The sequence below is a fragment of the Stegostoma tigrinum genome, chromosome 11 (assembly GCF_030684315.1).
Source record: "Stegostoma tigrinum isolate sSteTig4 chromosome 11, sSteTig4.hap1, whole genome shotgun sequence".
NCBI classification, from domain to species: Eukaryota; Metazoa; Chordata; class Chondrichthyes; order Orectolobiformes; family Stegostomatidae; genus Stegostoma; species Stegostoma tigrinum.
In genome coordinates this window covers 12274474-12288194 of record NC_081364.1, presented here as the reverse complement: position 1 = coordinate 12288194, position 13721 = coordinate 12274474, and the positions used below count along the sequence as shown (strand labels likewise).

Here is a 13721-nt window from a genome sequence, read left to right as displayed (position 1 = left end):
GAGACATTACCTCTATGTCATCACTTCCCCAAGGTAACCAGCAGAAGGTTTCTTTCCCCATGTTTGGTTTGATTCAAAGCAAGTTCATGTAATCCAGAGTCAATCAGGACAAATCTTTCCCCAATTGTACACTGCTATTGCCACCACCTCTGCTGGTTCTGTGCTGCTAATGGGACAAGATATACCCTGGGACGGAGAAGGTGTTGTCTGGAACATTCTGTGTAAGGTACAATTCTGTCACTTTGTCAGGTTGTTGCTTGATTCGTCTGTGAGTTAGCACTGGCCCCCAGATATTGATGAGGAGGACTCTTAAGGATCCACAGGGCTGAGTTTGCCATTTTCGAATCAGGCATCCAAGTTGGTTCAAGGTGGTCCATCCAGTACCAGTTTTTTTTGGGGGGGGGCCTTTTAGTGGTTTGGTACAACTGAGTGGCTTGCTAGCTAGCTACATATGAATATACATATGAACATAGAAATTAAGGAGTAGCAATAGGCTTTTTAGCCCTTTGAGCCTGCTCTGCCATTCAGTAAGGTCATGGTTGATTTGGCTGTAACATCAAATCCACACTCCTACCTATCCCTGATAAGTTTTCAATCCATTACTTAACAAGAATCTATCACTTTTGCATAAAAAATTACGAGCATTCTGCTTTCACCACCTTTTCAGCAAGAGAGTCCCTAAGACTGGGTGGCAAGGTGGCTCAGTGGTTAACACTGCTGCCTCACCAGTGTCAGGGTCCTGGGTTCGATTTTCATCCTCTGGTGGCTGTCCGTGTGGGGTTTGAACGTTTTCCTGGTGTCTGCGTGGATTTCCTCCGGATGTTCTGGCTTCCTCCCACAGTCCAAAGATAGGCAGATGAAGTAGGTTGGCCGTGCTAAATTGCTCATAATGTGCAGGGTAGGTGGATTAGCCATGGGGAAGTGCAGTGATAGCATAGGGTAGTGGGGTGGGTTTGGGTGGGATGCTCTTTTGAAGTGTCAGTGTGACTTGATGGGCTAAATAGCCTGCTTCAACATGGGGGGGAATCCCTCAGACTACTTTTAGAAATAGAAATTGATCCAAAAGGCCTCTTCGACCGATATAACTTCCACCCTTCCCCTCCTGCTTTTTGGGGAGGGGGAACGGTATTTTTGCCTCTGCTTCTTCTTAAGCAGGGATTCTATGACTCATAACCTCAGAGGAAAGAAAAGTTGCTTAACCTCAGTTTTAAATGTATGATCCCTGAGTTTTAAACAGTGACTCCTAGTTCGAGTTCTGTCACAACAGGAATACTTTTTTCCACATCCAACCCTGTCAAGAAGCTAAAGGAGTTTTAATCAAATTACCTCATGGTCTTCTAAACTCCATGATCAGATAATCATCTTAGTGGGTTCTATCCTCATGAGAGGAGGGATTTTTTTTTAAGTACGAATTTTAGTCTGCTAGCCATTGAGTTGGCACAGTGTATTTGGTGTATTTGCTATACTTTTTGCCAGAGAATTCACTGAGGTGAATATAACCCTTGTGCCCTGAAAGCCAGACCTGGAACTGAACCTGAAACCTTACGTGCCTATGACTCAGTTCCACGCTGCAGAATTCATTTCGCCAACTGAGAGGGTTAATTTCCTTTTGGTAGCATGTTGGTGACTAATACGTCCGCATAAAATTGCTTTTGTGATTTATGGCAACTCAGTGATTAAAGCAGGCAGTGAGGAATTTTCTCTGTAGAAGTGTTAACCAGTGCAGTGCCACGGCCTGAACAAAAACAATCATAATTTGAACACACAGAATAATCCCCACCTTTAATCTAAATTCTTTTGCTCTCTCTGTAGGTCCTTCACATGATCCATTAGTAGCTTGCTGAGGTAATAGAGACTTGTCTTTAAAGAAGGGCTGTCTGTCTTGCTTTGAATTGTGGCTGCCACCCCCTCAGGCGTGGCCACGTTGATCCGGAGGGCGCGTTGTCTGAGCTTGAGCTGTTGGAACCGAGAGAAAAAAGGAAGCGGCGGCAGAGAAAGGACAACAGAACCTATCCCTAAACAGAGAGGAATTTAAAAAAAAACAAATAAAAAAAACCTGGTCGGTAAGTCACCTTCCCTTATCCGTGACATGGGGGGGAATCCCTCAGACTACTTTTAGAAATAGAAATTGATCCAAAAGGCCTCTTCGACCGATATAACTTCTTCCCTTCCCCTCCTGCTTTTTGGGGAGGGGGAACGGTATTTTTGCCTCTGCTTCTTCTTAAGAATTGACAGGGTATGTTTTTGTCTTCAACTGGCAGGGCTTTCCAAAGCAGTTTTTAAAATAACGAATTTGAATTCCTACCGTTAAGATATTCTGGATGTCTGATGTTTTAATTCTTGGGTTGGATTTCAATTTTTTTTTTGCCCAATTTTTCTCCTTTTTAATCATCTGTTGCTGGCGGCCGCCATCTTGTGTTTGGAGGAGTTTTCTTGGGGAGGGGGGGGGTTGACCCAAGGAAAATACGAGCATCTTGAAGAATAGTGGTGAAGGAGACCTCCTTTCTTAACCATTATTTTGAAAAATATATAAACCTAAAGATTCTTGCCTTACTTTAATTTTAAAAAAAGGTTAGCTAACAGCCCCCTAGCCCCTTCCTTTTCCCTTCCTCCAAGTACAAAGTTAGTGTGTGTGTTTCCTTACTAGGTCAGTATTGCTTTTCCTAATTGGCGAGGAAGAAGTTTGTTTTAACTTGTTTTTGTTTGTTAATTCTTTTTAAGTCTGATTTTTTTTTTGTTCCCGATCCTTTAGATTGCCGCATAAAGGTTCGTGTGTTTTCTTTTAATTCGGAGGGGAAACAATATAAATGGAGGCCTCAGTGTTTATGAAGGGAACTTATTTTTTTAATAAGCCAGAAGAATTGGGTTTTATTTGCTAAATTTAAAGTGTTTTACGTCGTAACTTTGAAATGCTATCGTATTTCGCCCTGCTTTGATGGTTGGCTGTGAATTTTAAGTATGTAATCAACACTGTTTTACAAGTATTTTCGAAAAAACGGAAATATCAGGACATCTAAAATGAGGTAATCAGGTTTAAAATGGCAACCGCCCTAAATTTGGATTTTCTTTGGCTTCAGAGTCTGTACTTTTGGTATGCTAGTCGAAAATTCTCAACAAAGATATGACTTTTTGAAAAGGGCGGGGAATTGGAAGTTTTTTTTGTGTTTAAAATGTCGTCAAGCTTGGAGTATTTATTTTGAAGAATAAGCTGTCTGGAGTGAACTATTTAGTCTGTGTTCTCATGGTTTCCTCCTAATAAAAGTGAAATGTTACGGCACTCGGACGTGGTGTCATTTCCCTTTTTTTTAAGACATCTTGCCCCCACCCCCATTTAAGAGCTGCAGTCTGAATATTCATTCTTATTTTGAAATGGCTATGGCGGCTTTCCATTTTTTTTAAAGCCACGTTGACCTTTTGTACTTTATATGACAAAGATTTTTGAATATTAATTTTGATAGTTTATAAATTAGTAGACGAAAGAGAAGAATAGCACTGAGGAGGTGCATCCTGAACAGTTCTGATGTCTTGGCTAACGCCACATCTCTGGGGATAACCTTTTATCAATGAAGGAAGCTTTTATTGTTTCCCATAAGCAAAAAAGGAACTAGTTCTGATGGTATTGGAACATCAAGTATAGTTTCTGTAAATGTTTTTAGTTTTATGTGCACTGGGTTAATTGTGTTCGACGTTTCTAAAGTGTTTTTAGTAAATTACCATGTACTGCAGAATCATCCACACTGTGAAATTTATTATGCTACGTTTATATTTTGACATTTGACCACTCAGACATGATATGCAAGTTGCAGTGAATCTCATGAAACCTAATTTATATGGCAAGCTTTTGAATCTGACTTCCTGTAAATGTCAGAATATGTGATGTGAACCAATTTTATTTAGGGGGTGGGGTATGCTTCCTTGCTTAGAGATGATAACTGTCTTGAGTCTCGGAAGGTCCTGGGTTTGAGCCTATCTTTGATTTAGCTGATCTCCAAGATAGCCATGTGTACACAACTGGCTGTGGTGCCGCTGGATGCGGGAAAGGAAGATTAATCATGGCTGTCACAACCAATTTTTATGCAGACAATCTTGCTGGGTTTGCAGGATAATCTTGGCTGTGATGCCTTCCATAGTTATGTTATCTACTAATGTCAGTAGATGAAGGCCCACATTTGGATGAGTGGGGTGGAAATAATCAAATGTGATATTTTGATGGTGTTTGGTGATGTACAACTGTGCCCATGATAAGATGCCAGTATCTGCATGAGTGGAAGAAATTTAAAACATAATCCTCTAAAAGGAGGTTTGACTCGATGGCTGTGTTGGGTTGATGTATCTTTCTGGCAGACATTAGTGGGATGTGAACGTTTTGTTTATTTTGGTGAAGATGATGCTGAGGGGAACAGAGAGAATGATCTGCTATATAAGGAAATACATTGACGCTCCTAATAGAAAAAAATTAAAAGGAAGGTTTTAATCATCCCTCCTGATATCTGTTCCTTTGGTTTAGTAAAAATTTATCTCGCTACTTTTAATTCACTACTGGAATAATGGTGTTGTTAGTTAGGCCAGGACTTGAGGCCTCCAAGATCATTTGAGGTATGCCACTGCATGAACTTCAGTCCTTGCAACTGGGCAAGGTAATTGTAGGATTTCAGCTGTAATGCTTTATTTCTAGTCAACAGCATCACTTGGCTTGGAACAGGTTGTGGAGTTAATGTGACCCCATGTGACTGCTGGTCTTGTCCTTCAAAGTTTAGGTGTTCTTGAGTTCAGGAAGTGTTGTTGAAGAGGCCTTGGTGAATTACTGTTGTGCATTTTCACAGTGACTGGTGAAAATACATAATGCTGCTGGGATGTCTGTAGGACCTCCAATTAAAATATAGAACAGTTGCATTTCAACTCAGAGGTGCAACAGCCAGAGGAACCTTGCTACAGTCATTGTGAAAGTTTTGTAAATTGCCTTAGTGCAAACTCTGATCACATTATACATATCAGACAAGCAATCTATGCATCAGTTTCCTTTTCAATTATATTATGCTAATCTGTATTGTAAATTTCCTGGATTTTGTATGCCCATCTTGTTGCAGAAATGATGCACTGATGAATGTTTGTTTGAGATGATGGGGTGTTAGGATGATCAAGCAAGATGTGTCAGGAGGCTGGGATCACACTCACACACACACACACACACACACACACACACGGACTAGGTTGGTTAGAAAATGTCCATGGTATCTTGGATAATGCAGACTTCATTGAGTGTTAGAACTGTGTTCATGCAAGTAAGTAGGGAGTATTTCCCCCATCATGCTCGTGATTTGTGCCTTGCAGGTTATACTTACTCTATAAAACTCGTTGCACCTGTTATATTGATTAAGATTGCAATAACCAGCTGCATAATCCAAATGTGCAGTTCCAGTTCTCATCACTTCCTGGTTTTAAAACTTGCATTAAAACATTAGCTTTATACTAGTTAATATCTAACCAGCGTCCAAATGTAAAACAACTGCTGCATGAAAGGAGCCTCATTATCGTGCTTTAGCTCTGAAAACAGCACAAAATCATCTATAGATCAGGAACAAAAACAAGTTGCTGCAAAAGCTCAGCACGTCTGGCAGCATCTATGAAGGAAAAAAATCAAAAGTTAACGTTTCGGGTCCAGTGATCTTTCCTCAGAACAGAACCTGGAATGTTAACTCTCCTTTTTTCCTTCACAGATGCTGCCAGGCCTGCTGAGTTTTTCCAGCAACTTCTGTTTTTGTTCGAGATTTACAGCAGTTATTTTGGTTTTTTTAATCCACAAATCTGCCTCAAAATTCTGTGGCACGGTGATACAGCAGTTAAGGTACTCGACAAGTAATTTGGATGCCTGAACTAATGATCCAGAAATAAAATACCATCTGGCTATTCCTGAATCCAATGACTTGTCAGGGGGGAAAAGAAAATTAATTCAATAATGTCCTTTTGGGCAAGGGAATTTGCCATCCTGATGGGTCAGGTGTACACTTTTGACTTTAGACTCTCAGCAATGTGGCATGAAAATTAACTGACCTTTGACCTCTGAAAACATCCACTCAGTTGTTTCAAGACCTACAATAAATGCAGGCCTAGTCAGTGAGCTCCGTTTTCTAGTTTAATTTTTATTTGAAAAACAGTTCTCACTAGGCATAGAACATTTGTGCAGTATATCTCAAGTGAAATAATTAAACCAATAAGTTTATAATTTTTTTTGGTTCACTTCTGGTTTCTGCACTGCCACTGGCGTTGACAAGCCTACACGTACTACTGCTTTGAATTGTATAACTTAAAGACATAACCTTTTAGTTTGGAAGTACAACATCTGTAGTTGTACTTTTTTTTTCAATGAATGTAGTGAAAATATATTAATTCTGCTAAGATGTCTGTAGGATCTCAAAAATAATATGTAGAACATGGGTGTGGAGCTGGATGAACACAGCAGGCCAGGCAGTATCAGAGGAGGAGGAAAGCTGATGTTTCGGGTCTGGACCCTTCTTCAGAAATGGTGGAGGGGAAGGGGATTCTGAAATAAATAGAGATGGCGTCAGGGGTGGTAATGATAGAACGTGGATAAAGGAGCAGTTAGGTGGAGAGAAGACAGACAGATCAAGGAGGCAGAGATGAAGCCAGTACAAGTGAGTGCAGGTAGGGAGTTGGGATAGGGGTTGATCAGTGAGGAGGGTGGATGGAAAGATGAACAGGTTAAGGAGGCGGGAATGAGAGGGGCTGGCCTTGTAATGAGATTAGTGGGTGGGGAGAGCTTGAAGCTTGCAAAGTACAAATTGAGACCATTGGGCTGCAGGGTTCCCAGGCGGAATATGAGATGCTGTTCTGCCAGCCTTTGGGTGGCATCTATGTGGCACTGGAGGAGGCCCAGGATGGAGTGGGAGGGGAGTTGAGGTGGTTCGTGACTGGGAGGTGTTGAACCAAATGTAGGCGCTCCACGAAGTGGTCTCCAAGTCTCCACTTGGTTTCCCTGATGTAGACGAGGCCGCATTGGGAACAACGGACACAATGTACCACATTAGCGGATGTGCAGGTGAACATCTGTTGAATGTGCAAGCTTTTCTTGGGGCCTGGGATTGAGGTGAGGGGGGAGGTGTAGGGGCAAATGTAGCACCTCCCTGAGGTTGCAGGGAAAAGTGTCGGAGGTGGTGAAACTAGTGGGGAGCATGGAGTGGACGAGGAAGTCATGGAGAGACCAGTCCCTCCAGAAGGCAGATATCGTTGGGGAGGGAAATATCCTTGGTAGTGGGGTCAGATTGCAGGTGGCGGAAGTGGCAGAGAATGATGCATTGAATCTAGTGGTTGCTGGGGTGATACATGAGGACAATGGGAATTCTGCCTTTGTTCTTATTGTAGGGAGAGGGTGTGAGGGCAGAGGTGCTGGAACGCAAGAGATGCGATTGAGGGCGTTTTTGACCACTGTTACATTGATGACTATATCAGCACCACGAGGAGCTCGAACAGTTCATCACTTTAACACCTTCCACTCCAACCTCAAGTTCACCTGGACCATCTCTGATACCTCTCCTTACAGGACTCTCTGTCTCCGTCTCTGGTAGCCACCTGGAAACTGATATCAATTTCAAGTCCACTGACTCCCACAGCTAACTTGGATACACCTCCTGTCACCTGCCTTCCTGCAAGAACGCTATCCCCTATTCCCAATTCCTTTACCTCTGCTGTGTCTGCTCCCAAAATGAGGCGTTCCACTCCTGGACATCCCAGATGTCCTCATTTAGCAATGACTGCAATTTCCTCTCCAGTGGTCGAAAACCCCTCGAACGCATCACTTGTGTTTCCTGCACAACTTGGTCCCTTGGATACTGTCGAGGGAGGAGGTAAATGGGCATGTGTTGCCTCTTTGGTTACAGAGGAAGGTGCCTTATGGCTTTGGTGCGTGTTGGGGTGAAGAAAGAGTGGATTAGGGTGTCCCGGAGGTAATAGCCCTGCAGAAGGAGGGGAGGGGCATGTGTGTCTGGGTGGTGGCAGAAGTGGTGTCTGATGTTCTGGATGTGGGTGGATACTAGTGAGCTGGTAACTAAGGACAAGGGAAATCCTATTTCTGTTGCAGGAGGGAAGAGAAGGGGTGAGGGTGGCAGTGCGGGAGATGGGTCACATCTAGTCGAGGGCCGTGTTGACGACAGAGCTGGGAAATCCTCAGTTGAGGAAGAAGGTGATGTTTTGGAGGCTCCCTTGTCAATGTTGGCATCATCTGAATGTATACAATGGAGATGGAGGAATTGAGAGAATAGGATGGAATCTTTTCAGGGAGTGGGGTGTGAAGATGTTTGTCTGGGTAGCTGTGGGAGTCAGTTGGTTTATAGTGGATATTAGTGGCCAGTCTATCTCCAGAAATGGAAACTAAAATTTTGAGGAAGGGTGGAGTCAGAGATGGGGCAGTGTAGAAATTGCTGGCTAAATTAATGAAGTTTTCCAATTCCAGACAAGAGGGAAGCAGCATTGATGTATCAGAGAAAGTGTTGTGGGTGGGAGATGGAATAGGACTGGAACAAGTAATATTCCACATTCTCCATGAAGAGACCGGCATAACTAGGGCTTGTGCAGGTACCCATGGTCCAGGGATTTTCATTCCTGCTTAATATTCGAGCAATGCTAAATCTCATCTTTTTGCATTTTTTTTCATTAACAGCCCTCCTTCAGTGACAGTCTGTGCCTTATTTTACTGAATTACAAATTCCATTCGTCTTCATGTGGTGAGGGTTAATTATGACTAGCCCCATTTGTATTGTAATAATCCAAATTAATATGTCCCTTTTATTCCAATTCACCAAATGTCAAAACAGCCTTGCATTGTACACCTGCTTGCAATAATTCCCAATTTTAAAACTCATGACAAAATCTCTTAACTTCTCACTTAGAAAACCCCAATTAAAATTCATGTCCTTCCTACGGCTGCCACAATTGCATGCAGTATGGCGTAGCCAATATTTGTGCCAACTCAGTATTACTTTCCTAATGAATGAGACAATACTTGGACCTCAACGAGAGTATTGTTTGCAGTTGAGTACCATGTGTCAGGAAGGATTCCAAGGATGAGCACATCATCAGCTGAAAGATTGGAGAAGTTGGGTCTGTTTATTCTTTTTGAAAAGGAGAGGCTAAGATGAGATTTCGTTCTAAAGTTACCAAAATGGAGTTGTCTGGACGCTGGGAGAAACTGCTCCAACTTGCACAGATTTTAAGGTAATTTGCAAATGTGATATGAGGGTCAGGGATACACATTATAGCAGTGTGATGGAGGCAGGCTCAAATGAGGCATTGTGGTGGACGTTAGATAGTTACAGGGAAAAGACAGGAAAATAGCACTAAATCGTAATGCTCAATTGGAGAGCCAGTGCCAGTGGGCATGATGGGCCAAATGGTGTCCCTTTGTGTTTTCCTTAAGAAAAGAGCCAAACTATATTTGCTTTTCTTTGTCTTGTCACCTGCACCTTTCTTTAAAGATCAATATGGCGCAAACTTTTTATTAACCCAACACCTATAGGACTAGGAGTGTGCTCGTTCATCAGATATTGCTATAATCAAGAGATACGTATAGCTGCAGTAAACCCTGACCAAGTGAAGCTTTGCAACATCAATTATACCTCAACTGTTCTAAAAACACTAACGCACCTCCTATAATCAATGTTAAAACACTAATAGAAACACACCAGGGGTACACACATCAGTGTTATACTTTATTTACAGAATATATACTCTGACTTTGTGGCAGATCATTCTATGTGAAGCATTTAACTTTTGCCGATTTAGCAAGAGTGCTGGTTAAAACAAAGTTTGTTATACCAATACCTCTTAAATCCTTTTTGCTCTTCTGTTAAGAATTTTATCTAGTTTTTTTTTCAGATGACCCTGAACTTCCAATTGCCTGCTACTTCAATGTACCACGTTCCCTGACCGGCTTTTTGTACTCAAGCCTCTTGCAGTGCGCCAGTGAGGTTCAGCACATGCTGGACAGCATCTCACTTCCTGCTTAGGAGCCCTGCAGCCTTTGGGACTCCATATTGAGTTCTGGAACGCCTTAATCGTTCTTTATCCATTCTCACACCCAGGCCCCCTCGTGTTATGGGCTACTTTCAGCACAGCCAACCCATTTACACCGTCTTTAAGGCTCCCATTTTCTGCTTTTCTTTCTCCCTTGCACTTGCTTTCTCCACTTGTCCACTCATTCCCTTACCTCCCCCACCCCCTGTCTTCAGCCTATATACCGCTTTTCCCAGAATATCAGTTCTGAAGAAGGGTCACTGGACTTTTCTTCTCTCTCCACAAATGCTGCCAGACCTACAGCAATTTCTGTTTTTGTCTCTCATTTCCAGCATTCGCAGCTCTTTGTAGTTTAATGTTTTTCATTTTTCTTTTATACAAAGTATAACTGAGATGAAGGGAAATTTCTTCACCCAGAGTGGTGAACCTATGGAATTTACTACCACAAAATGGTTGAGGCTAAAATATTGTTTTCGAGGAGGTAGATACTGTTATCTATAACAAGGTGTAGAGCTGAATGAATGCAGGGGACCAGGGAAGCTGAAACGTCAGCTTTCCTGCTTCTCTGCTGCCTGCTATGCTGTGTTCATCCAGCTCTACACCTTGTTATCTCAGACTACAGCATTAGCAGTTCCTACTATCTGAGGCACTGTTACAGCTCATGTGGCTCAAGGGATATGTACAGAGGGTGAAATTAGGGTATTGAGCTTGACAATCAGCCATAATCGCATTGAATGGCAGAGCAGGCTTCAGGGGTCGAATGATTACTCCTGCTCATATCTTCACTGTTTCTAAAATTTGGTCTTTCGCTGAACTTGCTAGTTAGCTGCCCTTTGGATTAATTTAGTGTAACTCCTATTTGCATACCTCTGTTTGAAAATAACTCTTGTTTGTACAAACTTCTATCCACAGAAATCCAGTTTTTGAAACCCCTCCCCTTAAAGCCTTAATCTATTTCAAATGCAGGACTAAATAGACTGTTTCATTTGACATTTTTCAATTTTTTTTTTTGCTGTCACAAATGCCCTGTGATCTAACTAGGTTCAATCAATCATCTTATCATTGACTTAGTTTGTAATGTGACTTTAATTGGGTTATAGGTGTAATCACCAAAATGTACTATGTACAGAGTTTGTGGCGCAGTAGGTAGTATCCCTGCCTCTCAGTTAGAAGCAATAGTTTTTAAATCCACCCCGGTAGTTAATGGTCAAGGAAGATGTATTCATAACATGGCCAAACAGGTTAAGTTGCAACCTATAGATCTTTTCAGGATACCCCAGTAATGGGCTGTTACAGGTGAGAGAAATTCTTGGTGAGCCATGTAATGGAGGTAATGTTGCGTGTCTCTGCTATCACAACCTCTAGCTCCAAACTACAATGTGCATGTTATTAGATCAACTTGGACTTGAGTGAGAGATAATGGGAACTGCAGATGCTGGAGAATCCAAGATAACAAAGTGTGAAGCTGGATGAACACAGGCCAAGCAGCATCTCCGATCCTGAGATGCTGCTTGGCCTGCTGTGTTCACCCAGCTTCACACTTGGACGTGAGTGAACTGTGACACATTACTATTCTGTCGGTTGCTTACTTTTCTGCAAGCTAGAACAAAGGTCCACTACTCTGTATGTAATCAACCTCCGAATCAGCAATAGTGATTTATACTCTTTAAAGTCGTGTGGAAACAAAAGCTTAAGCATTGCACTCATTTCTCTCTACCCATGTCATGTTTGGAATTGTTTTAATTGAACCAAGTCAGAAACTTGGTTGGATTACTTTGGACTGCAATTGAAATTCTGCAGTTGAAAACCAGAAATTCAATTTTTGTTTTGGGGCCACACTGTCTTCTCGAACTAAGCTGTTCAACATTTCAAAACTGTATAATGTTTTTTTATTCTCAAATTTCTGGGATAATTTCCATCCTTGAACAATGTTACAGTTCTTTTACAGAAGAATGCAATATATTTAACTTTTGTTATGCCATAAGAGCTCTTTTTAATCAAGGCTGTTATGGATAGATGTGATGTCAATATAGTGGGCTTGTGTAGGAAGGGATGGGAATCTGAGGGAAATGCAAACTATTGTACTGAACAACTTTTTAAAAAAAATGCAAGTAGGAACGTGGACAAAAAGGCATGACAATGAAGCTTGAATCATTTTTTAACTACTGAAAAAATGCCTAAAAGGCGAGTACAACATTTTTTAGTTTTAATATAACTTTGAAGGAATGGATGATTTGGAGTTTTGAGGGTGAAGGATAGATTGAAGGAGAGTAAGTCTTTTTTTTAAAAGAAAAATGCCAAATAACCCACATTTTGCTGGCCTTGAGTGCGAAGTAATTAAAAGCTTCCACATAGAGGTTAATTATACTGCACTGTTTCATCAAGTCAGGCTTTGACGACTACTGTGTTGACAATCTATATTTGAAATCCAGGTAAATGTTGTGTGTTAGTGCAATAAATACTGAGTACACAAGGTACTGTTTCGTGGAAGCAATCTTCTGTAGCTTGTTATATTTGCAGCTGTGAAGTAGAAAATAACATAACTTGGTTTACAAGATAATGTGCAATAGTATTCCTCTTCCATGTGTTACCCTTAATAAAACACTTATTCTGAATGTACAGATCTTTGCTCATGATGTCAAGGAGTCAAGACGCTGAATAAATCTCCAACTTTGACTCAAATGTCCTTCATTGAACCGGACTGAATCCTTGCCCTCTGTTCAAAATGCACATTTAGTCAATTCTGGACTGGCCTGTAGAATGCAACATCAACTCTCCTATAAAACACACTCTCTCCTTCTGCTCTATCTTGCAAGATATTGTTCATTCTCTCATTTTGGCATAGATATTGTTCTGCCATATAGTCAGCGTGTACTTGTTTTGACTTGAAGCACCTCGGAATCATTTTCATTAATTTGTATTTTATATAGCACACTTATCATCCTGCACCACGCAACCCACTCTTGATGTCTCCATTCTTGCAAATAACTGCCTCCTCTTAATGTCCTCACCTTCAACTGTGTGTATGTGTGTATACGTACGTGTACGTAAACTGATGATGCCCAGCACCACTTCTCCAATATTTATTTTAACGTTGGTCCCTGCACCTCCCCCTATGTCCAACTCCATGTCTTCTTGGAACCAAAAGAACTACGGATGCTGTTTTTTGCCTGTGTCTCAAATTTAAAAAATCTCATCATTCTTATCATTGTCGTTTAAATCCCACCTCGGTTGCATCCTTCTCTACTCCTTAACTGCATTAGAAGTTCTAATAGCTTAATCATTTACTTAGTGTCCTCAGCATGGATCCTTCGTGGTGTCATGGGGACATTTTTAATGCATTAAAGGAGCTTCACTTCAGCTCTAGACACAAAACATTAGCTTGCTTTCTCTCCGTGGATGCTGTCTGACCTGCTGGTGTTGTCCAGCTTTTTTCTTACAGTGTAGATTCCAGCATCTACAGTACTGTTGACGTAGCAGTATAGTTGTGTTTGAATTTAATATCTACACTGTATGCAGTTTTGGCAACATGGATTGCCTGAGTGTAAAATAAAAGCTATCTTTTTCTTGTGGGCAAATCTGACTCCCAGAATCTCCTCCAGAGCAGTTTAGTTGGCTTCAAAGTTGCAAATGTGATGTGATAAGTCCAAATCCATCAGATTTGAAATACCACAATTGACTGGCTTGTAGACATT

At 41.4% G+C, this 13721-nt stretch overlaps 1 protein-coding gene across 2 annotated transcripts in view; it reads left to right on the top strand.

Moving 5' to 3' along the window:
• Positions 1–1843: 1843 nt before the first annotated feature.
• Positions 1844–13721, top strand: part of LOC125460543 (transforming protein RhoA) — a 59447-nt gene continuing 47569 nt past the window's right edge. The window contains exon 1 of one of the 2 annotated variants that reach the window (XM_048548099.2): positions 1844–2063. The gene's annotated coding sequence lies outside the window, so the exon portion shown is untranslated. Of the gene's footprint in view, positions 2064–2481; positions 2648–13721 lie in introns of those variants that run through there. The other variant, XM_048548100.1, reaches the window with a different exon arrangement.